Source organism: Rhinolophus hipposideros (assembly GCF_964194185.1).
Source record: "Rhinolophus hipposideros genome assembly, chromosome: 13".
Lineage (NCBI taxonomy): Eukaryota > Metazoa > Chordata > Mammalia > Chiroptera > Rhinolophidae > Rhinolophus > Rhinolophus hipposideros.
In genome coordinates this window covers 3,988,413-4,015,322 of record NC_138059.1, presented here as the reverse complement: position 1 = coordinate 4,015,322, position 26,910 = coordinate 3,988,413, and positions in this window count along the sequence as shown.

The following is a 26,910-nucleotide window of genomic DNA, read 5'->3' as shown; positions in this document are numbered from 1 at the left end:
GGTTTGACTCCCCTACTTATGGCTCCGTGGGTGTTCCTTTTTGGCCTCACCGTGTCCTGAGTTCTTATGTGGGGAGCAGGACAGTAGGCCCCGCAGGACACCCCACACAACACTGAGGATCTTCTTTCGTTTTCCACCCTTCATCTGAGTTTTTAGCTATTTATAAAACCTCTTCCTGATTTCAGTTGCTTTTACAATTTTTCTGCTAGCTTTGGTACTCCACAATCCAAACATACTCAGAAACTTCTTTAGTTCTGAGCTCCATTCCTTTTCAATTCCAGGTAGTGTTTTGTATATCCAGTGGCTCTACCTCCCTCTATGAATTGCTATATTTCAATCCAAGTGTATAACCACCCCTTTCCTGAACACCCTGAAATGAAAGTGCAACCTCGAACAGAAACGAAGGGTCTGGACAAAGGGATTCCAGTGCACTGAGCTCTAGGGAGGAGATTGGAAGAAAGGGAAAACTGTGGAAGAGAGATAAGGAGACATTATTTTCTCAGTCCTAGGAATGTCAGGGCTTGAAAGTGAAAGCCAACAGACATTTAAAGGCTCTCTTCCCTAACAGGAGGAGGATTTCATTCTTGGTATCTTATAAATCTCATTTTGAGAGAATGACAGTTGCAAGTTCTCTTTGGCACTAATTGCCTTTCCCTGATGAAGCTCCCCTGTCTCTAACCCAGACAGTCTGTGTGCAGTCAGGTTTATGTCTAAATCAGCACTGCACAGCCCTGACAAAAAGCTCATTGTACGCCTTCAGTGCTTAAGTTTGCCTCTGAAACGAGTGAATATCTTGCGATAGCATCTGTGGTTTGAATCAGCATTTCTTCAGAAAAGTGAATCCCAAATTGTTGGATATTAGGTTGCATTCATGGTAAATTGTATGCTCTGTTTTTAATAAATTTGATAACATTTGGGACAAGAAGGAAAACTAAGAAATTGTTAGGAAAATAATGAGAGACAATATAAGATAGGAGTCGGCATCACGTGAGAGTTGGTAAGCAGCCTGATGAATATGAGTTTTCAGTCTGGCTTCTAATCAGTCAGAGTCATGGGTTTGAATCTCAACTTGCTGTTTAATTAGGCAAATGAACCTTCTTGTTTTTTTCTAGCATCTTGCTCTTCCTTTCCTCTTCCTACTCTGCATTTTTAGTATGTGTCTGCCTTGCCGACTAGACTGTGAACTTTCTAAGGAGACGGATGGCGTCCTAATTGTTTTGTAACTGTATCCACCAGCTCAATGCCTGCCTTCGAATACCCGCCACACCATTATGTTTCATAATTGAACAAATCCATCCTAGCACATTCCTCCCATTCAGTTTCAGTTTCAAATGTATGAGAAAGTTATTGATTTAGTTCCTCAAAACACTTCAATATTGTCTTTTTTCCCCTCCCCACTTCAGCACCCATAGGAAACGCTGTTTTGCACATTAAATCATGGGTCTTCAGAACAGAAAAAATAAATCACCTAATTCCACATTCTTTATCATGTACAGGATGAAATATGGGTAGACAAATGTAGTATCCTCTTCTCAGTCATGAAAAAAAAAGTGAATAAGGAAGTTGTTCTGCTCTTTGGAAATTTGAAATAATGGCACGATTTAGAGTTCGCCGTGAATCTAGACATGGAGTGTCTAGTATTAATTTCCAACATTATGGTGATTTGGTACCTCACATTTACAGTCTTTAGTTAGTATGGAAAAGAGATGATCTGCTCACCCTTCATAGTTTATCATCAGCTTCAATTTTTATTTCCAGCAAAGTCTGGAACTTAATTGCTACTGCTGAAGCAAATGATAGGAGGGGGTGGCTAGCTGGAGTTTGCATCACCAATTGGCTCTGTCAAAATGTTAAAACTCTCATTTTTGGCAATTCTAAAATGTTTAATTAGAAGCCAAGGAAGGGAGATATATATATGAATAAGGAAGTTGTTCTGCTCTTTGGAAATTTGAAATGATGGCACGATTTAGAGTTCACCGTGAATCTAAATATATATATATATGTGTGTGTGTGTGTGTGTGTGTGTGTGTGTGTGTATATATGTATGTATTTGTATTTGTATATGTATATATGTATATATATGTATATATATATATATATATATATATATATATATATATGAAAATACATAACCTTTCATTTAACTGTCAAGAAGAGAACCTATTACTAAATGTTAGGTAAATTGCTACCCCAGAGATTTCAAGGTGAATAGGATAAAACTTTGGCTTTAGAAGAGCTTTAGGTTCCTTGGGAAGACACATATTTGTAACAGTGATTACAAAGGAATGTGAATAAAAGCATTGGTGGCCAATGGTGTGAGACTCGGGGACCACACACATGGGTTCATCCGCTATGCTCAGGGGAAAGGAGTCTGAGGCTTCACAGACGGGGGGTGCTCCGAATCAGGGGGTGATATTCACGCTGTGCACGGAGTCTAGGCCATTCAGGAAGAGAAACGCATGTCTGTGGTTCCAAGGATAAGAAAAGCTTACTCATGTGATTTTGGCCTAAGTGAGTAAGTAAAGTGACTAGAGTATAGAGTACATGCAGACAAGTTAATTATGTAAGTAGCTGGGGTACAGATTATAAAGGAAATTGAACAACACAGAGAAGAGTTTCATTATATATTGATTCAGAATAGCAATGCCCATTTTCTGCTTTCATGTGGGGAGAATGAATCCCATATCTTCCTAAGTACAGCTAAGAGAAGCACTCAAGTTTCTGAATATAGAGGTTCCTGGCCAATGAAGTTTTTTATATAAGTGTGTTCGATCAGCTTTACCAAATCTCCATACCTGACCCAGCCTGAATTTAGCTGATTGGACAACCATAATGTGGCCATATCCAATGAGAATGTATTGAATGCATAACCGATCACAGAGAGAGCTGAGTCCAGTTTCATGGACTTGGGCTTCAGAATGTTTTCTGCCACTGATTAAAAGTAAAAAGATGAACAAATTCTCTCCACATGGAGGTTGAAAAATTGCAGCAAAGGGATCAAATTTACATGGCTTAGTTTCAAAAAAAATCATTTCCCAACACTTAAAAATTGAGAGATTTAACTCAAACAAGCTGATAGTAGGCTTCTCCTGGGAAAAGTCACGGGAAGGGTGTTAAATACAAACTGCTCCATTTAAAACTAGTCACAGGGATGGAAAGTACAGCATGGCGAATATAGTCAATAATATTGTAATAACTACCTATGGTGCCAAATGGGCACTAAACTTATCGTGGTGACCACCTTGTAAGGCGTATATACGTCTAATGCCTAGCTTACACACTTAAAACTAATATAATATTGTATGTCAACAATAGTTTAAAAGAAATGTTACAATATTTGTTATTTAAAAATGCAAACAAAGAAGAAAATGTCAGTAGCCTTCTACTACATTCATGTGAATATTTAAATCAGAGGAATTCCATTTTGCTTTAAAGTCTGGTGCCTATTGTGCAGACAGAGGATGAAAAGTGAAAAAAGAAAAAAAAAAAAAAAAAGATGGAAGCAGATGTTCTCCAGGCAGCAGTGGAAAGGCACTGAGATGGAGCCTGAGTGCTCTAATTTGCCACAATTACCTCCACTTCCTGTTGAAAACTCCATGCGCAGGCCAAGTGTCAGCCATCATTTATCATCACTGAGGCATTGTTGATTTTCTTAATTTAGAGTTTCAGATAAAGTGAAATACTTGCTAAACTCAACCCTCCATTAAATGTGGGGTGGGGGGGAAAGAAAGTTCTAAATATGCTGAGTATTTTTTTAAAAAAATACCATCATGCACATATCTTTGTTAAAGTAAGACATGTTTCTCAGATTTAAACATCCGCCCATGGAATAAACATGAGATAGTTGTGAGCCCTGTCCTGATTCATTCCTTGCCATCTTCACTCACTGTTGGGATCGCTGTCATTGACCGATGCTCTATGGACGGCCGTCTCCTCCTGGGAGCCCAGGTTCAGGCTCACTTACCTACTCCTTGCCCTTCCCTGGGAGCGCTGTGGGCACGGTTTCATCACCAGAGCTCCGGACAGAGCTCTAAAGAGACAAGAGCAAGTAGCTACCAGGACTGACCCCAGCAAGTTGATAAAACTTTCTTTGCCTTTGGCTCTTCTGTCTTTAAAACAAAAATTAAAGTCCCATTTCATTCATTCCAGGAATGACATTTAAAAACCTAGAATGTTGACAAGCAAGCAGGATTTTTTTTGTTTTTAAATAATTGTTTATTTTCTCTCTTTATATGGTCTTACACTGTAGTTAAAGCAATATACTTCAGGGTCCTTCAGGATTTAATGATCAAAGGATTATTATAATTTACTGGAGTGTTTCATTAATAAGCTCAGAACTGCTAAGTATTCCATAGACAGTTATATTTAATTTATCAAAATAAACCCATGATTCTATTGTTTTCCCTTTGTATAGATGAGGAAACTGAGACCCAGGAATCAATAAGTTAATTTAAACTTTTACATCAGTTTTATTGTAAATCCTGTGGTCTTTTAGTTACATCAAAAGTGTTCCTGACACAAAACTGGTCAATAGTGGGTGAGGATTTGAATCAAATATAAATTTAAAAAACCCATGGTGTTAGCCATAATCTAGAACCTTATTTTATATTTTTTGTGCATAGATTGTCTAGTAAATACCAGAATTTTACACATGAATAAAGAATGATTTAATAAGTACATGGATGAAATACATAGATAAAACATAAAATATGTACATACTGTGTACAAATGCTGCACGTTTGTAAATACACTATGATTTGTGGCAAATAGTCTAGAATTTAGCACAGCCAAGAAAACATTTCTCATATTTTATGTATTATGTCACTGATACTGTCTTAATAGCTCTTTTGTTCATGTACATTTGAGTAGAAAAATACAATTTCAAATTTGTTTAAGGGTTACAGCAACAATAATTCCATGCAGACAGACTACAAGAGCTACCACCCTTCATGGAGAGAACGCACAAATCACGTGTCATCCCTATTAATAGTTTATGTTTCCCCATGAAGTTACCTTGTGAAGCAAGTCCGTCCATCTCCGTTTCATAGAAAGCAAACTGAGGTTTGGAACACTTGGTCCATTTACCCAAAGTCCCACAGTTAAAAACTTTCAGGATCATACCTTCAGACCAGGTACCTGACTCCAGGGATTGCTGCTTCCACTTCAGGGCACATGCATGCGTCCATGCTGTTCCACCTGCTCGGGGTGGCAGACTTCCACTCCGTGATGCAGGTTTGTCACTGGGATATCCGGGTGTGGTTTGGAGACCAGTCTATAAATACTCTGGGTCAAGCTGGTCCCAAAAGAAGACATGACTACAGAAATAGAGATTTTTCTAGTGTGACTTTAAGATTATTTTCTGTATGTCATCCACTCTCCCAACGCACTTCCCAGCTCATAGGCTCTGCAATGATCAGGTTGTGATAATAAGTCCTGATACCTCTGTCTGATCGGGGCTAGAGCCATGAAGCAGACGGATATTAAATACGCCTTCTGTCCACCCCCTGCCTTCTATCTTCACTTGTTCTTTCACCAGAAATTTCCCAGCTCGTTTTAACTGAACACGGCACTGGGAGACGAACGGCCAGGGCATTAGTGGCTCAGTTCGTGCCGTGAACGATGGCACATCTTTTATAAACAGAACAAAAGAAACGCTTTGCTCTTTGAGGGAACTGCTGCCTAGACTCCCAGGGCACGGTCAGAGGGATGGCTCTAGCTCACCCATGGCTTGTGCAAACGTTAGCACGTCCCTGCAGGGATGACAGAGGAGAAGGCTCTGAGAAGAACCGAGACAGGCGTTTCTGAACCTCAGCCACAAGACACAACAACGCCTGGCCACTCCACCGCGCAGCCTCACACATGTCCAGCGGGCAGTGGTTTCCCACAATTCAGCGACCTCCTCTGCTCAGTGGAGACGAAAATGTCTGCCTCTGAGAATCATGGGAAGAGATGAGAGAATTGTGTGAAACGTCCAGTTCAATAAGCAAAACGGTAGATGGCATTATGGTAGACAACGAATGGTGACTAACATGGTTGTCATTTTAGGTGGTACCTATCTATTTGTATTCTGTAGTGTCACATAATGGTGGTGACAGCAAAGTGCCAATCCAGGTTGATTTAGACAAAACTAGGTCCCAAGTCCAATATGGTGGGCAATAAAATGCCAACAAAACCATGCAGCAAAGAAAGAGCAAAGAGGAGAATTGTATGCTGGTTGAGAGCTAGGGCTCCTGAGACAGCCAAATCTTATTTTTGTAGCATAACAGCTGAATGATCTCAGACAAGGTGTTTAGACTTTCAACCTCAGTTTCACTACCATTGAACGGGTCACAGTAATGGTTTTTATCACACAGATTTTAAGGAAGGTTTTATATATATATATATATATATATATATATATATATATATATATATATATATATACAGATATACACACACATATATGTACATATATACATATATATGTATATATTTAAATCTGTGTAAACTTAAAAAAATACCTATGTAAATTTCTGAATTTAATACCTGACACACATTGAACCCTCACTCAGTATTAGATATTATTATTATTATTATTCTTTATTAAGTACCACACAATACCTGACACTAGCTCACGATAGCTAACCTAATGCTCTCCATTGTCTACATGCCCTAATTTGTGTGTTTCTCTGTAAGCCTGTATAGATTCCTTGTTGTTACACGGTGGCCACCTTCCCTCAGAGCAACTGTTCCTGAAGAAACTGAAATAAAACTACAAGGCTTCTTATGACTCATCTGGAACGTCCCAGAACATAACTTTTCCTGCATTCTATTGACCAAGACGCCACCAAGGCAAGCACAGGCTGACGAGGGTGGAAACCACCCCAACTCTCAGTAGAAGTTATAACCATACTTTATAGCCAGCTTTAATCTATCATAAGGAGTAAATACATAATGAAAAGCTGTATTCTTCAGCTCAGGCTGCCATAGCAAAATACCGTAGTCTGCATGGTTTACACAATAGAAATTTAGTTTTTCATATTGCTGGAGGCTGGAAGTCCAAGATCAGGGTTCAAGTATGGTCAGGTTTCGGTAAGAACTCTCTTCCTGGCTTGCAGATAGCTGCTTTCTCATTGTGTCCTTACATGGAGAGCGAATAAGAGGTCTCTACTTCCCTTCTTAGAAAAACAGCAATCTTATCAGATTAGGACTTGGCCCTTATAATCTCATTGAACCGTAATTACTTCCTTGAAGGCCCTATCTCCAAATCCAGTCAAATCGGGGGTTAGGGCTTTATGGTGTGAAATTTTAAGAGACACAATTAAATCCGTGAAGACAGAGAAAATGAGTAATATCCACATAACATCTATTGAACACCTGTATCCAGTCATGCCTGAAACTAAATCTACATAGTCACTCCTCTCTAATGAGAACCCATAAATTCTATTTTGTGTTATATAAGACAGTTTCAATCAGATATTCTTTTATTTGTAACGTAAAATGCCCTGGTTGATAAAACCGTTGATTATGTAGTGTCACATTGCAGAGGAGCCAACATCCAGAATGGAAATTATAAGAAGGAGTTAGGGTCCTGAAATGGAAGCACAAACGAGAGATGACCGCATCAGTGAGTCTGCAGGATCTGAGGACTTAATTCCCACATGTCGTCTCAGTTACCTTGGGGTTCCCTTTACAAAATTAGGTAAGAACTGTTCAACTTACTGCAGAGAACGGTAAAGGCATCATTCAATACCTGAGAAATGCGAAAACACGCCACAGTCAAAGCAAAACACCTTCTGAAATGTAACACAGACGTCGCTCAGAGACTCTTGAGTGATTCGAAATGCATTTATTCACACCAGTGATCATTCCAATTCCCTGTCTTTCTGGAAGAGAAAACTAATGGCCAGAGAGACACAAAGTGATTGTTGCACCCTGGAATACGAAAACACTGGCTTTCACAGCAAAGATGCTGACTCGTATTTAACAGAAGTGTGATGTTTCCTGCTTTTCAGAAAGCACCTATTCCTTTGTATTATACCTCCACCCTCCCTCTGACTATTGACTTCAAAGGAAGGGCAGTTGGAGTGAATCTATGGCCCCAAAGACAAAGGCAGGTGTTGTCAAAGGACAGGGAGGGAAATCTGGGGGTATTTCCAAACAACAAAGGTGACCCCAGGTTTAGTGAAGTAAGATGCCAAGAATAGATGCCCATTAATCCCTGTCACATGGGTCACAGGCACCTCTGTCAACCACAGCGTGTGGCTGTCTACCTAGTAATGGTGTGCATTCAGCCAGGATATGATGGCACAGAGGCAATGCATCTCCCTGTAGCCCCCCCAGCCTTTCTGAATACGTCAGCAGCATCCCCCTCTGACTGGGGGGGAAATGACGTGGGGAATAAATTAGGGTAGTTGACCACAGTTGAGGAAAATGATTCTTTTGTGTGGAGGTGAAAAAAGACAGAACATTCTGCAGGTGAACGATCTTGAAGCTTTAATTTACCCCAAACTAAAATCACTCTCATCATGTTGCCCGTATGACAGAATGGCTCTTCAAAGAGTACCCTTAGCTTCTTCATTCCTTGGGTTTGGCGATCACTTCTTTTTATAAAAGCACTCATTGTGTTGCATATAGAGCTGTTGATTAACATAACTCCCCACTTCTCATTCCAATAGACAATAATTTGTCTTTATAGAAGGGACTGTGTCCTTTAAACTCATGTGTGTCTCAGGATAGACACTCAAAACTGTTTATGCATTTGCGTTATGGAAGGTTAGGGAGTCAAGTGAAGGTCAATGGGAGAATCCTTCACGATAGAGCATCGTGATTGCCAGCCCCCGTGGGAACTACCCTTCCCTGCCTCAGCACACACATGGACACCTTCATGACACTAAACGTGAGTAGCTGGCAACAGGGAGCTGGCATATTCCACTCTGGTTTTGCAGTGCAAAAGAGAGTCCATGCATCGCCTGTTACAGGAGTGAGTGGGTGAGTGAGTGAATGCATGAATGAAATACCTAAAATAAACAAAGGGCTCAAAGATTCAGTTGTGTATTTTGATCTCACTGGTTGGCACACCATGACGAGAGCAGCTCTAAGGTTCTTTTATGCACTAAAATTGTATGAGTTTTTCTCAATTTCCTAGGCTCCTTCACCCTCAGATAACTCATTTTATATATATATATATATATATATATATATATTTGTATATATATTTATATATTTATACAACATTTATATATTATATATATTTATATATATTATATAAATATATATTTATATGTATATATATTTATATATATTTATATAAAGAACACTGGTTTCCTTTTCACCTTAGGGAAGTATTATGTATGTTTATATACACATATTATAAACATATACATTTAAAATGAAATAATACATGTGAAGCTAGTGTGAGTGAAATTAAGAAGCGCAGGCGTATACGAGTTGTTACACCTGGACGTAACTGCCTTTATTTTTGCTCTGTATTGTTTCTCTCTGTTAAAGCCCTGACTCAAAGTTGCCCCAAAAGCCCCACTTTAAATGACCTGGGCTGTAAACAGAAAGAAGGGATGGGAATCAAAAGTCTGCATATTTGAATAAGAACTAGGATTTACTGGAATGTTGAGGGAATTGGAACTCTGGAGAATTGGATTTTCTGTGGATGAACTTTTCTATTTCAGCTCTTATCAAAATGATTGCAAATATTTAAGTCCCCATCTTCCTTCATCAAGCTCACAAGATTGCCTCTTTGCCTAATGACCGAGTTCTTCTCGAGCTCATCAGTGCTCGCGACGTGGAATTTGATGTCGCTATGCAATGTTTTAGGAGGTTGAGTCTGTTCTCTTCTGAGTTCAGACTACTCATGCTCATGAACTTGTGTGGTTTTGGCAGAATCCCAATATACTTATAAAATAGCTGAGGAACCAGAAAATATTGGAGAAGTGGGATAATAATATCACACAAGCTATTATTTACTGTTTGATATGTATCAGACATGAGAGAAAGAATTTCTCTTGCATGATCTCATTTATTTCTGAAAAGCACACTTAGGAAGTTGCTCCTATGAACCCTTTTACAGCTCATGAACTGCTAGGTTAGAGTAGAGCTTCTTAAACATCAGTTTGCCTACTGATCACCTGGAAATCGTTTAAAATTCTGATTCTGAGTCATCTACCTGCAGTAGAGTCTGCATTTCCAACAGGCTCTGAGTGCCAATGACAAACACTTTGAGTAGCAAGGACTTTGAGAAATCCTGGCCCCCTAGTTAGTTGAGCGACAAGGCTGACATGGGTGGTTTCAGATCAGGACCGCTGGGCACCGTCAGTCTCAGCCAAGACCATGCAGAAGGCTCCTGCGGTCCCTTTCTTTTCATGGCCGACACAGATGTGACACCCAGAGCTCTTATCTGCCCAGCCGGAGGCTGTGCTCGCCTTTCTTCTCACTACCAAGATTCAGAAACTCACTGGTAAGCAGTCCATCAGCGTGGGTTTGTGATGTGAAGCTTATGCGTTCGTGCTGCCCCGGTTTCTGTTTTGGCCAAAGACGTACATGGCAGTCTTCCTTGGAAAACACTGCATTTGATTGTTTCTAAAATTGTTACTGTAAAATGAATTCCATGAGAAGCATCCATTCTGGTGGCAGAACACAAAAACAAAAGGAACAAATAATATCTGTAATCTCACTATGCAGAGACAGGACTAGGTAGATTTTTTTTCTGTCAGTCATTATCTTGTGCACGAGCTTTACTTACCTTTTTCTTCCCATAGATTTGACGAGGGAATGAGTAAGATTTTGTGTTCTGATACATTATTTGTCTTTTTCAAATATATGGGTGCGTTCTACTCAATAAAGCAGATGTATCACAGGTTAATTAAGCATTTTGATTAAAATGCCATGTGAGCTTCCCCCCAAATTTTACTATTAATTTATTTTTATCAAAATAGTAATAATAATAATAATAATAATAATAATACTGGAAATAACATATTTGTGCTAGGCTTTTCTCTGTACATCAATAATATGCCAAGTTATTGATCTGAAAATTCTAAAGTTAATCTCTCTTGTAGTTTGTGCTTCCAAAGGGTAGGACTGGTCCCTTGGGGGCATGTGTTTGGCAAACCTTACGTTTTCCATTGATCAGCTGCACACGCAATCTGCACTTCCTGCTCTGATCCTCATTGGCCTGTATTGTATACCCATTATTTTTATACCCAAACACATATCCTGTCTCCAAGATTGTGCTTTAGCACAAAAACTCCTCTTTGAAGAGAAGTCCAGGTAATAGAAGTAAAATCACTGATATAATCATCCTTTTCAAACCTTTAGTTACAAAAAAAAAAAAACCCTCAAAATGAGTTCTCTGCTTGAGTCCTACTCCACCATCTTCCCCTGCTGCCCACAGCTTGATTAAAACAGAAGAATGTAATTATCTGCTAATTTGGAGTCTCAACTGATTAAAATAGAAATAACTCGCACAGGTTAGAGGTTATCATGGTGCATAATTAATTGTCCAACAGCATCTTAATCAACATCTCTTCAGTTTGAGCATCTTGCCTCTCGTGGACAGGAATGGGGAGGGAGCTGTGCGATTTAATCAACTCTGCCTGAGCTGTCAGAAATGGATTTGGGGAGGTGGCTTCCGCTAGTTATTAGAGAAGGAGCTGCAGTGTTTCAGTCTGCAGTGAGGGGCTGTGCATTGTCAAGTTTGTAAGATACAAGGTGTTACTGAACACAAGGTTTCTGGTACGTGACCCCCTGCTCCTTGATGAATAAGTCGAAGTTTAGATTTGAGAAGGAAAGATATGCACATATGAATGTACTCTAAAATGGCGAGAGTCACTAGTCACAAAATGCCATTGATTTTTGCCAGTGCTAGGTTGATCATGCTATAGCCAATGTTTGTTAAAATATAGACTCTGTCCTTTAAAAAAAAAATCACAATGATGTGACTTGTCACATTTTCGTAAAGATGCAACAGGCCAAATCAAATAACAGTGGGGAGTACGTTTTAGGCAAGGTCTGGGCTGTAGACCCAGCGAATAATATGGAATCCTATGCCATGCTTTAGAATGGAGAATGGGCTATCCACTGATTTTCAGCACTAGGACAGGAAATCCGTAAGTGTTTTTATCTTATTTAATCAGCATAACGTGTTGAGGTGGACATTATTGTCCCTGTGTTAAAGATGAGGAAACTGAGATTCAGAGCCATTCACTGTCTGCCCTGCTGACCTTGAGCTAGGAAATGGAAAGGTCAGACATTGTACTTGGTGCCATTTCTTTCTGCCAGTCCGGATGTGGGGTGCACTTGCTGCTACAGACAAGCACTTCTCCTTTGCTCTGTCATTCCTTTGTCATGGTTCTCTCATTAGCTTCTCTTTGTTCCCCACACCTGCCATCCAGGCATCATGGGAATCTTGAGGTCTTTTTTCCTGGGGGAGACTTATTGCTATTTCTCCACTTTCCACTGATCTATCTTTCTGAGTGAGTGTGATCTGTTTGGAGGGCGGTTTCATATATTTCCTTCCTGATACTTCAAAACTTAGATCCAGCATTTAACGCAAAGGATACATGTAGTAAGTGCTGGTGGAGTAAATTAATAATATTTTTTTTAAAAAGATGAGTGGATGGATAGATGAATGGACAAATGGATAGACGGATGGTTGGATGAACAGATGAATGGATACAATAGGCAATAGGAAAAATAGGCAAGCTTCCAAAGGGACTTTGATAGGTTGAATGCGTTCAGCTTACCCCGTGTTTCAACACCAAGTAAAGGAGAGCCGCAAGTCGCTGGAAGTGTTTAAGGCTTCTGAGAAGCCACCCACTCTACTGTTCATTGGCCAGTCACCACTCGGGTAACAGAGGCAGTGTTAGGGGCTATCAGTTCATTCCAAAGTGGTAGTTATTGAATTAAGTTTTCGTTATTTAACTGGTGGATAGTTTTGATGTTTACATTTTATTTTTAATATGTGCATTAGGGTTCTCTAGACAGACAGAATCAATAGGACGTGTGTGTGTGTGTAAAGAGATTAATTGTAAGGAATTGGTTCACACAGTTATGGCAGCAGGCACATCCTGAGATTTGCAGTGTGAATCAGCAAGCTGGGGACCCAGGATAGCCAGTGGGTGGCGTATTCCAGTCCAAGTCTGAAAGCCGAAGAACCAGGAGAGCCGATGGTTACTTCCCATGCAAAGAGCTAAAGTTCCAGTGCAAGTCCAAAGGCAGGAAAAAGTTGATGTTCTGGTTCACAGGTCATTAGTCAGGAGAATTCTCTCTTACTCAGGGCAGGCTCAGTCTCCTCCCCGCCCCCCAACCCCTGTCTTCAACTGATTAGTGAGGCCCACCCACATTGGAGAAGTTGGTCTGCTTTACTCAGGCCACCCATTTAAATGTTCATCTCATCCGAAACACTCACACAGAAACATCCAGAATAACATTTGACCAACCTATCTGGGCCCCTCATGTCCCAGACAAGTTGCCTCATAAAACCAATCATCACGTCATGTGTTTTTCCTAATTCACTGTCTTTCTACCTTGTTGGTTGAGAAATGTGCCGTCAGAGCAAAAAGCCTGAGAGGTAACACTGGTGGGTTTAGGGGGGATTGAAGATGAGTCGATCTGAATGGTAGCTGAAGCTGCTGGCCAGAGGAGAGGAGAAGCAGAGAGGGGCTGCAGTAGTGTCCCACGTGAGCAGGTCGTCGGAACCACACAGGCTGAATGCTCTGTTAAGTCTGAAGTCCTTGCAAGATTGGAAACGTGCAGGAAAAGTTAAGGGGTTAAAAACAGAACGACCATGAAGTGTGCTTGTGAAAAAGAAGCACACAGGACAGAGCTGGCAGCACAGGCAGAAGACTCAGGAGAGACTCATGAGGGGCATCTGGTGTGGTCATGTCACTGGCCCAGAACTCTGGACTGGATCTCCTGACTGCTGGGCCCTCTGTCTCTTCTTCTTTACCACCATATTCCCATCTCTGAGTTATGTCACAGCCCAGAGTGGACACCCACATGTTTATGGTTTTGTTAATTACTGAATGAGTGAGTGAGTGAATTTACGTGTAATCATCATACGCTCTTCAAATACCAGTAAGGCCCTCCACACTGTACCCCCCATCTTGGTAGGTCCACAGCTCTGCCCGCAGCCTTCTCATGCCCTTCTCCTTAGCTTTCAGGTAATTGGGGAACTTTCTGATCTCCAGGGAGATCCCCCAACACCACTATGTGTCTCATCTTATACGAAACTACCCCTTTATAGTGCCTCCTATGTTTAATGTTATTTGTTTCAATGTCTAGAAACCCCACTGAAGCCAGGAATCGTTCATTCATAAATACTTCCTGGGTACCTGGGACGTGGCCCAGAGGCCACAGCAGCGAAGGAGCCGTGAAGGTGTCAGAGCGCCTGTATTTTATCAGGGAGAGACAGGACATGCTTTTCAAAATGAAAAATAAACATGATGAACTCAGAAAGTGAGTTTCTGTAAAACAGAAGTAAAACTCTGATGCGGGATGTGGAGAAACGAGTCTGTAAAGAGTCCAAATTCTCACAAACCAGTAAGTGAAAGACCAAGGCAGGCTCTCTAAGCCCAGGTGAGGAATGTGGACTATGTTTCAAGTATGATAGGACTCATGTCGTCTGAGGTTCACCCTGTCAGCAGAGTACAGGATGGGCCATTGGGGAGAGTTAGATTTTTGTCTGATCGTTCCCTCAACCATAATGGTTAGTATAGTGCCAGGGTGCCAAACACAGGCTCAGAAAATATTTGTTAAATGGAAAGAATTAATACATTATTCTCAGGAAGTTTATTCTCTTTCTTTGCAGCTCATCCATGCTCATCAGACTGAATATTTTGCTTCTTAACTCAGTATTTTTGACAAAGAAAAGACATCAGTCTATGTTCAGAGTCCTGGGCTACTTTGGTGAAAGTTTTTCTCACCTTTCTCATTTAGAATCCCAGTCTCCCTTAACACTGAACAGCACCATTTTTTTTTCTGCTATAAAAATCGCTCATGCATTTTTTAAAGTATCTTTTAATACAGCACAGCAAAATTAGCTGCCACCATAAACACAATTTGGCTAAAACGAATAGGACTTGCAGTGTTGTTGTTCTCCTATTTATATTTACCAAAATGCTCTGAATACAGATTAACTTTATTGCCCTAGTATTTGTTATTGTTTTACCTGTTTGCAAGCACAAACTGAAGGTTCTTTGATAAATGATCGTAAAACTCGCTGGGTTTCAATTTGTTGTGGGCAACTTCCTCTGTTTTGTTACCCAAAACACAATTGTATAATTTTCTTCAGGTGCTACCATACACAGGAGTTCCCGACGGAGGTCACACTCCTGCCCTCCGTGCTGCGATCTGGTCACTGTGACATGACAGGGACTTTGTCAGGCACGGCTTGCTCTCAGCACTGGGCTCTGGTAGGACCTGGAGGCGGAGGGTCTTCTGTTAGCCTGGGAAAACAGATGTGAGTCCAGAATCTAGTTCTTGCAAGGACTTCTCCAAGCATAAGGACACCCGAGGGTGTAAGAAACTACATTAGGACATCGGCTGGAGGGACACTCAGTTCTGTGAGAGGGGGACAGGACAAAGTCACGTCGCCGTCTGAAAGGAGTCTTGTATATTTGTTGATTTTTAAATAACAGCTTTATTGAGAAATAATTGACGTAATTGTCACCCCTTTCAAGTGTGCAATTCAGGAGTCCTAGTATATTTACAGAGTCATGCACACATCACCATGATCTAATTTTAGAATTTTTTTTGTCACTCTGAGGAAGAAACCCATTAGCACTCATTCACTCCCATTGTCCCCTCCTTCCATGCTCTGGACACCACTAATCTACTTTCTGTGTATGGATTTGCTTATTCTAGAATTTTCACATAAATAGAATCATACAATATGTGGCCTTTGCTGACTGGCTTCTTTCTTTAGGCATCATGTTTTCAAGATTCATTCATTATATAGTATGTACCAATACTTCATTCCATTTTATTAATGAATGATATTCTATGGTATTGATATATCACATTTTGTTTATCCATTCATCACTTGATAGACAGTTGGGTTGTTTTGACTTTCTGATTATAATGAATAATGCTGCCATGGATATTTGTGTATACCAGGTCAGACAATTAAGTTCACAAACTCATCCTAGAAAAAGTGCTCCATCCCTCACTGCTGAATATCACTATAGTCACCTTCGAAGTCCTCCCCTTGGGAAGCTATGCACAGATGCCAGCGCCTAGTTCACCCTTCAAAGCAATGTTGGAACTCTTTTTCTGGAATGGCCATCAGAGCTGTCATCATATTACCCTTGATGTCCTGAATGTCATCAAAATGTCTTCCTTTCAATATTTCCTTTATCTTTGGGTGAAAAAAGAAGTCATTGGGGGCCAGATGAGGTGAGTAGGGAGGGTGTTCCAATACAGTTATTTGTTTACTGGCTAAAAACTCCCTCACAGACAGTGCCGTGTGAGCTGGTGCATGGTCGTGATGCAAGAGCCATGAATTGTTGGCAAAAAGTTCAGGTCGTCTAACTTTTTCATGCAGCCTTTTCAGCACTTCCAAATAGTAAACTTGGTTAACTGTTTTTCAGTTGGTACAAATTTATAATCCTTCTGATATCAAAAAATGTTAGCAACATCATTTTGACTGTTGATTTGGACTGACGGAACTTCTTTGGTCGTGGAGAACTGGCTGACTACCGTTGTGCACTTTGACGCTTTATTTCAGGGTCCTATTGGTACACCCAGGTTTCATCACCAGTGATAACATGGCCCAAAACATTGTCTTGCCTCTCCCAAAAGGTCTTGGCAAACTTTGACTCCCCTTTGCTTTTGTTCATCGGTGAGCTCCTTCGGGACCATTTTTGCACACATCTTTCTCATGCCAAGGTTTTTGCTTAATATTTTCCTAAGTGTTTCTTTATCAATGTTTACTTGGTCTGCTATGCTTCTTACAGTCAGCCAATTTTCATGCACAGTTCGATGCATTTTTGCAATGCTTTCATCCATTCTGCTTATTACTGGCCACCCTGACCTCTCTTCATCAGTGTGGCATTCTCTCCCCTCAGAAAAACGTTTAATCCATTTGTACACTGCCATTTTTTTCACGGCATTCTCCCCACAACTTGGACTAACGTGCCCCTGATTTCACTTCCACTCTTGCCAAGTTTAACAGGTGTTTGTTCATTGCTCTAATTCAAGCTCAGACATTCTTGGGACAGCACACAAAAACACACAACAGCAATAATGAACACCACTCAGCAAGACACCACTACGCGTCGACACGAGCACAGCTGTGAGACACTGATAGACCAAGCTTATGAAACCTTACCGAGCTGTTTGTACAGTGCTGCCAATCTAAGCACACGGTGGCAAGTTCGTGAGCCTAATTGTCAGACCACATATTTAATAAGCAGAAGAATATTCTCTGAATATGACTAAAAATATACATCCTTACCCCTGAGAACTCTGCTCTGCCTGAATAATTGAGCTACTGTGCCATGTTGATCTAATTCCATTAAAAATATAATTATGACATATATGATTCACTTGTTCCCAATAAGTTTGGTAAGTTATATAGTATAAAAGTTATGTGCTCTGCTTCAGAGATCTTGTTTTTAATTCTTACTCTGTGTCTCAGTGATATTTGGCATGACAAGACATCCTGTGCCTCAGTTTACTCAGCCAAATGAGTAGTATTCTCATAGTGCCTACTTCATAATTTTGATATGAAAATTAAATGAGAAAAATGAGAAAGAGCTTGCGACAGTGCAAAGAAAAAAGGAAAGACTAAGTCAATGTGAATTATTGTTATTATCATTTTTATAGCCATTGTTTTAAAAACGATCTTAATACAAATTACACTTTTCTATTTTTAGACCCAAACTATGTATCATTAGACCGATTTCACTTTAAATTTTTCAGTGGCTCTCAGATTCCGTGAATATTGAAGCCTATCACCAGTAGATGGGGCCGTGGCTCGGGAAAGAAGCTGACCCCAGAAGGCCGGAACCAGGGTTATTCTATTAGAAATTTCCCAAGCTAGGAACATCCAACTAGGCCCTAATCCTGGAAAAGTAGTTGAATATCAAAGCCCAAAGAGGAGGAATTGTATTAAATGAACTTAAAGAGTGATAGAGTCAAGATTTCGAGTTTGGAAGAAATAAGAGCATAACGAAATGCGGTTTCTTCATACCGTATTTGGAATCAGAGTACTTTGTACACTTGTGATTAATAATTATTTAGAAGTATGTATTGTATGCAGGTCTTTGTAATAAATGATAACCTATATGAGGACAGAACCTGTAGCCATTTTGTTCCTCTCTGTTTAATCTCTTCAGGGCCTAGCAGTGTCTGCCATACAGCTGTCATCTATAAATATTGATTGACTGAATAAATAAAGTAAGGCACACCCTCATGATGTAGGAGCAATGGCATAGGGTTCTCCAAGCGAGCTGTTATTTACGTGGTCCTTGCACTTGTTCTACTGCCTGAAACAATCCGATTAAGGTAGACATCGATAAGCCGTGGGCAAAAGAAGACTGAGAACAGACCATAGAGATTGCAAGAGAAGCAGACACATTGGATCGTATTCAACACCAGGTTAAGACTCGTATGTCCTTTAAGAACGTCCTTAGATTTAAAATGTGTCTGGTCTGGGACATCCCAGTCTGAATTCAGAAGCTTACTTTGTGCATGTGTTTCATGAGAATTGAATTTGACAAGGTATATAAAGCACTTACTTGAACATAGAGAAAATAGCTTTTGCAGGGGACTGGGAAGGAGCTGCTCACTTTTTTCATTTTAAGTTTTGCACTTGTTTCCCTTCTTTTTATTTCCGTATCTTAACCTAGCAAGCTCAAAATACACACTTGCTAAATGAATGAATGGACATAAATAAATGGACGGATCAGTAGGTGAAGCAAAAAGTGTCTGAGTTAACTACAGGCTATTCTAAGATGATTATTACTGTCAGGTCATAATGAGGAAAGGAAGGTGGATCAGGACAAGATCCAACGCATGCCTTGACTTTGCCAGATGCCCAAGAATGAGCACGTGGCCTTCTCTCTGGCTTCACTAACCAGGTTAGGTACTAACTTGGGCAGAGTCCAGGTTACACCTGTTCTCATTTTGCACCCAGCTGGAAGCTGCCCTGTCATGATTTCCCAGCGATTAAAAATCTCTTGATGAAGCTAACAAACTAGTGTAATCCAGATCAACATGCTCAGACATGTGGAATGGTTCCAGTGATCACAAAGCCAAGCCAAAAATACCATCACAACTCTGAGCAGGAAGGAAACACGATTTCCTTGGAAGCTGATATGACCCGGCTGATATCAGACCTTCTCTGATTGCTAATCTTGTACTGGTCATCGAATGTCAATGTGCTCCCATGAAGCTTTTGAGGATCCCCAAAATGATGTATCAGCCTCCCTTTGGTCTCACTAAGTCTCTTTCCTGACATTTGTTATACATTCAACAGATAATTACTAGTATGTGTCATTTATTGGGATTTATGCTAATTTCTTAGGTTAGAAAATTAAAATTTTGAATCTCCACATCCTCTTGGATAAGATGAAAACAAGACTTAAACATAGACATATATAGTATCATCGTTAATACACGGGAAGCATAGCAAAATATTGATCTATATGCCAGTGTATGTTTCCTATACTAAAAACAACTGCTATTTTGTGTTATATTTCTCACTTTTGTAAAACATTTCAGTTGGTTTTGGATGTGGGGTTCTCAGAGTTCTGTTAATTACACAAAATGGCAACTAACGACTGACGATGGGTTCAAAATCATGTCTTCTGACCCTAGGTGCATACTCACTCCATGGTTCCTTATTCCTCCATGATTTTCACCTACTGAGCCTTTCAGTACGTAATACATGGACCAGTGTTGTGGGCTTTTAAGTTCTATGAGACCTGATTTAGAATCCTAGTGGTCCTGATTTACCAACAAGGCAGACTTGTTTGTAAATGACCTGAGCCTCCAGTTTTATCTGCACGATGAAGATAAGAATGTGTATTTCCTTGTTTATGAAGATTAAGAGCCAACAATATATACATATATCATCATACCTCCTGAGCGAATGTAGGGGATTCTACAACCATCCATTTCCTTTATTTTCCTTTGTATCTTTTCCTTTCAAGTTGAGGGCAGTGGACTCTAAGCAGTCTCATTTTTAAGTTCTATGAGAGTGTTCATCTTGTTCTTTGTTGTTTCCACAGGAAGAATAGGAATGTGCCTACGTTCAGAGGCTCAAGGCCAGAGAGTCGGTTAGTGCTGATGCAGGAGACAGGCCTCCTAATTTCAGTCTCCCAGGCCACCTTGCTACAACCAAGGCAACACGAAAGGAATCTATCCATCATGAAATGAGCCCATATCTTTCCCCAGTTTGCTTCAAGCCTTATTGAAAAGCCAATCGTCCAGAGGTGATTAAATGAATGATGGTGGCAGTGCTTGACTCACAGCTCTTTATAGTTCTTTCTATTTTTTTTCCTAGCTGATAGTCTGTGCAATCCGATCCAATGATTGCCAAGGCAGTGACAGCTTTTGTTATAAGCCACTTTGAGAATGGCAAAGCTTTCTGTGCTGAGTGACATGGCCATCTCTTGGAAACACGATAGCATTTTTCCCCGTTTGTTCACGTTCATTCATTCGTTCCTTCTATGTGTAAGATACTTTGAGGAGAGAGGCAAGGGGATTCAATCTTTTCTAGAGTATGTTTGCTAGGCATTGTCACAGCATGGAGACATTGAGCAAATTTCAATTTCTAATATATAAATGCTACATCTAATATACAGTACTCACAGTATGCTATCTTTCATTTTCTTGAAACAAACATGATCATCTGATAAGTATATACTAAAGCATCCTCTTGAGTATTGCCATTCACACTAACCTGCTATTGGTGCCGATTCCACCATTTGACTTGCTCTTGGAGTGACCACTAACAGGTACACACGTCAGCATTCCAGTTCCCGAGTAGGATGGTTTTAAACCCCGCCCACACCTAGCATCTCTGTCCACTTGCCTCCACTATGCGTGGCAACCCTGAATAGTCAACCAACAGCATCCTTTTAGTATTGTCTTATCTCTACACACGTTCCCCCACTGATGCTGTTTCCCAGTCATGCCCAACACCCATCCAGTCTCGCCTCTTTCACGGAATGCGAAAGGTTCAATAAGAAAATCAGTGGAAAAGTCTTTTGAGTGATGAGTCTCTTTCCTTTTGTTCACCCTCAGCTCCTTCTTCTGTTTTCCTCTATCTTCCCCTCCTCTGCTCCACTGTCTCTGACATATTGTTATTGTCTAGTAGTAGCCATAGTCACCTTTGCTCTCAGACTGCCCTTGGTCAAATCGTGCCCTTTCACTGTTTGGTTCTATAACCTAGTGATTTACCTAAACCAATGTATATTTTCATCTCCATACCAGGAATGGTGCATATTTCAAAGGCTGTTTTGAAGAATAAACAGAAACATACATTCTTGTTAGTGCAATTTTGGCACAAAGCAATATTTCAATAGAAGAAAGCTGTTGCATTCACTAGTATCATCATTCTTATCCACGACTCAAGTAATCTCAGGAGAGACATTCTTGCAATTCTCACTCAAGGCAATTTGACGCAGCACTGAAATCCCCTTGCTGAATCAGTTAGGAAACCTATTTGGAGGCCCAAGGTTGAAACATTAAAGAATTAAATTTGAATAAAAAATATGGGAGATCATCTGGTTGGAAGATGACACATGTTCTTAAAAGCAACAGGAGATGTACTAGGGAAGAAAACAAATCGTATAAAATATTTAGAGACTTCAAAAGAGAACTAGGTTGAAGGCCTTTGTACTACTTCCCATTTCCTACTTTCTTTATTTTGACCGTGTACAGTTTTAATGAAACAACACCATGATGCAAATTATACCAAGTCTGATAATGAACACTAGAAACCCAAACAAGGAAACAAGGTTTCTTCTATCAGGCTATCTTTATTTTCCTTGTGAAATTTTACTCATTTAATCTAAAAACTGTAAGCTATTGCTTAAGGATCCCTGTCCACCTCACTCTTTCCCCAGCAAGGAACTTCGGGTTTAGGGGATCTGGTTTTGAACCTCATTCTAGAGATCGTTCTGTATATGAGCTGAGCATGTCACTTTTACAATCTCCAAGGCTGTGCGTGTTCTCCAGGTGACAGTCACCGTCCTGCCCACAGATGAACCAGCCAAAGTCAGAACAGTCAGTATTTCTTAGAACCACTATTATTAGAGTGAACACATTTATTTTCTCTCTCCTTGTCAGTGAGTAATTGAATGGAATAAGAACAAAAAAGGAGGGCTTAACAATGATAAGTCTCTATGCACCTAACTTTATCTTAGAGAAGATAAGTAGTAAATCAAAATTATTTCAGATACTGATCATAACATGAATAAAATCGCAACCCTTAAAAATGTCCATGGGAAATAATGGGATTGGTGAGCATTCAGAACTCCGCGTGGCATCTAATGGGAAGGCCTCTCTGATGAAGGGCATTTCAGATGAGATTCTATGGAAATGTTGGAAGATGACACCGGAGAATCTGGCTCATAACACTTGGGAGCAAGTGCCCTCGGGCAGAAGGCACTGCAATGATAAGATCAGTGTGGCCAGGGCAGAGTAAACAAGAGGAAAATGGATGTCACATTTGGTCAGAGCCAAGTGTAGGTCACAGATGACATTGGAAGCAATCACTGTAAGGGATTTGGATGTCACCTTATTTGCACTGGGAAGTCACAAGCTAATTGTAACCAGGAGTGGGTCATGATTCACTCAGAGTTCAGCGAGATCACAGTGGTTTAGAAAAGTCATGGGTGGTAGGAGCAAGGTTGGCACAGACATTAGGAGATGAAGAAAAGAGATGAATGACGGTGGCTACCTTTAGCACCATAGCCAGGTAAATCATGGTAAAAGGCAGGATTCAGGGCATATCCTGAAGCTAAATTCGACAAGACTTATTGATGTATTGGTCACGACGAAGACAAGAATCGCTGATTTTTAGTCCATTTGCTGGCCTTTGTGGTCTTCTTGAACCCACCCCTACCCCGACCCCTCCCCAGCCTGAGAAAGCAGTGAACCATCATCAGTCCACATGGTCCTGCTCCCGTCCTCCAGAATAAAACACTGTCATTTAATGAGTGATGCTGTGTGCTAATGGAGAAGGCAGGCTGTGTCAGGGGCCAGAGCCTGAGCAATGGACAGGGAGCGCTTCTCTTTGCGTGGTCTGAATCCTGGGGTTAGGCCAGGGTCAGGGACTGAGGAAAGTGGGTACGTGTATCTTTCTATCTTCCTTCAGTGTTACAGGTTATCTCTATGCAGATGTCACACACACACACACACACACACACACACACACCTGTATTCAGGCATGTAATTATTCTTGGCTTTCGTAACCTTTAATCTTTTTATTTCCTTTTCAATGTTATATAATTTCATTTTTTAAATATCCTACCTATGGTTTATTGAGAAGATAGGAAATACTGAATCAAAGTGTGCACGGAGATTTCTGTAGGCAGCTTACTGGTGGTACTTAATGCTGAGCGCCCATGAGGAGCCTGAAATAGAGGCTAGCTTAGTATAAAACGAGTACACAGTAAATAATTATTTGCTTAATAAGTTGTTTGGCGTCTGCTAAAATTATTATCTGTATTAATTAAGCATTAGCATACCAGCCAAATTCGGAAGACACAACACACATTTAAAACACATTGCATTTCTTGATTTTTTTTTAATTAAAAATAATTATTTACTCAGCACAGAGACAAATACAAACCCTAATTTTAATTAAAAGCAATGGAAGTGCATTTGTGTAAAAGTGGACTGGCTTTCGAAAGATGACTTTGAATTTTAAATAGAAAAACTAAATGAAACATGCAATTACTCTTCTGGTGATAAAACATATAAGCTTGTGGTCAGGAAAGGATTTTTAAAAAATACCCCATTTTTACTTTTATCTCCACCATATTTCAATTTGTATGCAGTTTTACCACAAGGAATATTTGGTATCTGATATTCTCCTAGATTGGTTTTCAACGCAGTCTTCCTCTGGCTATTATTTGATTTTTATAACAACCTTGTGAGATAGAACAGAAAGGATATGTGTCCTCATTTTATATGAAACTCACTTATCCAAGGTTAACAGCATTTAACAGCATGGGGGTGGCAGAGCCAGGACGTTAATCTTCTAATCCCGTGGATGTTTATCCCCCTCTAATTCTTTTCCACTGTGCACGACAGGATGGCCTGTACCCTGGACCCTTTGGGACATTTTATATGTCTGTGTCACTGTTCCCACTTGAATGTTCTAGAACTATGCATACTTAAAGTTACATTTTTGATTTACAAGCTACGGTGATCATAATAAACTACTGACAAGTAGCATTTATTTCATTGTGTTACCTCTTTTTTTCCCCCCTGAAATCATAGAATGAGCAACTACCAAGTTACAAGCATTATAGAACAATCAGAGAGAAAGACAACTACATTTCCCAAAAAGAAAAATAACGGTACTTTTAAACTAGTGTCGTCCATCTCTGTTGATCAATTGACTTTTCTTGTTTCACTTGGAGAAATACTGTAGAAATACTCCTCTACATAATTCTGTAGAGAAGACTAACAATTTAACATATCAGCAACTTGAGATAAGCTGTAACCTTTGAGTAATTACCCTGTCACCTGACTCCTCGATGCTCGAACGCTAGAAATATTAACAAAGACCTAATTTCCACATTAAAATTCTTGTTTGAAATAGTTTAATATTTCCTTCTATCAATTTGAAAAGATTAATATTTACTATAATCTGCTTTATCTTGAAATCCAATACACTGTGTTCTGAGGACATTATAATTTAGTTGCACTTGACATGCTCTGAGAAGAACATAGATTAAGTCCCTGATGTACGGCATTAAACATTTTGAAAGTGGCCGATATTCCCGAGAGAGAAGAATACCCAGCTACGATTTGTTATATGACTACAAGATTAGTAATTTACAAATGCACCACTATTGTCTGGGAAGGCAAGGAGAAAGCACATAGGATGGTTCCGCTGAATATCAACTGGCAGCCTTTTAAACTCGGCCATAGAAAGCATTGCTTCTTATTGCCTGATCGGCCTGTGATGAGGGGCAGGCTGAGCGATTTAGGAGTGTGGGAGCTTGCGCGGCTCTGCGACGTGGGAGCTGTAAGACCAATGTCACGACATCAGTCTCCCTCTTCCGCTCGGTGACAAGCTCTCCCTGTGAACAGCTCCATCATGCCTTCCCAGGATCCCTTATGATGAAGGATCGGTTTGTTTCCTCCTCACTCACTCCTCTTGGAGATCCTCAGAACAGGTGGCCGATACCTGTGCACTTTTTAGGGACTTAGAGGGTATATGTTGAATGAAGGAGGCGCGAGTAAGTGGACTAGAAGTCATGGGACTCTCTTAACACTAAGGCTATTTCAAATATCCATTCTATCCCCTTCACTGAATGGATGTATAGAACTCTTAACTTCAACCTTAACCTTGCTGAGCCCCAGTTTCCCCATCTGCCAAACTAAGGTGGTAATAATAATAATAATAATAATAATAATAAATAATAACATACCCATCTCAGGCACTTGTTCTAATTACAAAACAAACAAAGCGACCATAAATGAAAGTCTCTAATCAGTGCCTTGTCTATACAAGGCATGTGAATTTCTCTTTTTTTCCCAAAGGACAGGTGGAACTAGCCTGAATGCTGAGGGTTAGGGGACAGTCGAGGAGAGTAGACTCAGGAAGTGGGAGGAGAGAAGAAGCAAGTGCTCAAGGCACCTGGACCAAGTGCAGTGAAAAGATGAAGTATTTGGAGGCGGGTGCCATCTGTGACATGGAGAACTGCTGAAGAAACTCTTTTGAGTTCAAAATCTTTGATTATAAAACTCTGTCAATAATCTTGGCAAAATCACTGAATGTATTCACGACTGTTTTGTTTTGTTGTTTGTTCATTTGTTTTGTTGTTGTTGTTTTTGTCCTGAAAGAAAAAAAAGATTGGACTAAAAATAAAAATAATTTCTTTTCTACCTCAAATCTGAAATTCTCTTTCGTACAACAAAGTATGATTCTTTTTAATCTGCCTTGTGTTATAACAGAAAATGTGCATTGAAGATGTATTAGAAAAATATAGCAGTCAACTGGCAGATAAGGGACTTCCATTAATTAGCATCATGCAATGCGAGGACCTGCAACCTGTCCTGGGAGAACCAAGCCTGCAGCCCTTCCCTCCATCCCATGTTGCTTCGTGTACGAGGAGCCCCTAGCTGCACAGAAGAGGTGATTGTCACACAATGAACCTGACCCCTCACACCTTGGGGATGTCATGACAAATGTACAGCGCTTCAAGGTACAAGCAATTGTTTTCTCATTCACAGAGGGCTATGTGTTATGGATCAGCCCTGAGCTAGGCTCCTGACGTACAGAAATGCCAATTCAACCCTCGCTGTCTGGTGGCCATGGTCCACGTTGAAGAGTGTGACAAAACAAGATTGGACAAGTACATCGGTCCCACATTTTGAAAGGCCTTGGACGAATGATACAAGTTTTAGATTTTACATGGTAAATAACAGGGAACCAATGACATGTCTAATGAAGGTCGTGACATAACTTACACAGAGAGATGATTCTTGCTTCAGTGTGGGAGCCATTAGTGGTTAGAACGATGAGAGTCAGGCAGGCCACGGATGAAGATCGTTTTAAAAAGATCAAGCTCTAAAAATTAACGTCCGCCTAAAATCAAACCTCTGCTCTAATATGTGTCCCAAAATCTCTTCTCTTAGACATAGTTTTGGTTTGTAACTTAGGTCACTTGGGAAAAAATACGGCAAAACCTATTGACTGCATAATGCATGTCACGTCCTCAGAAA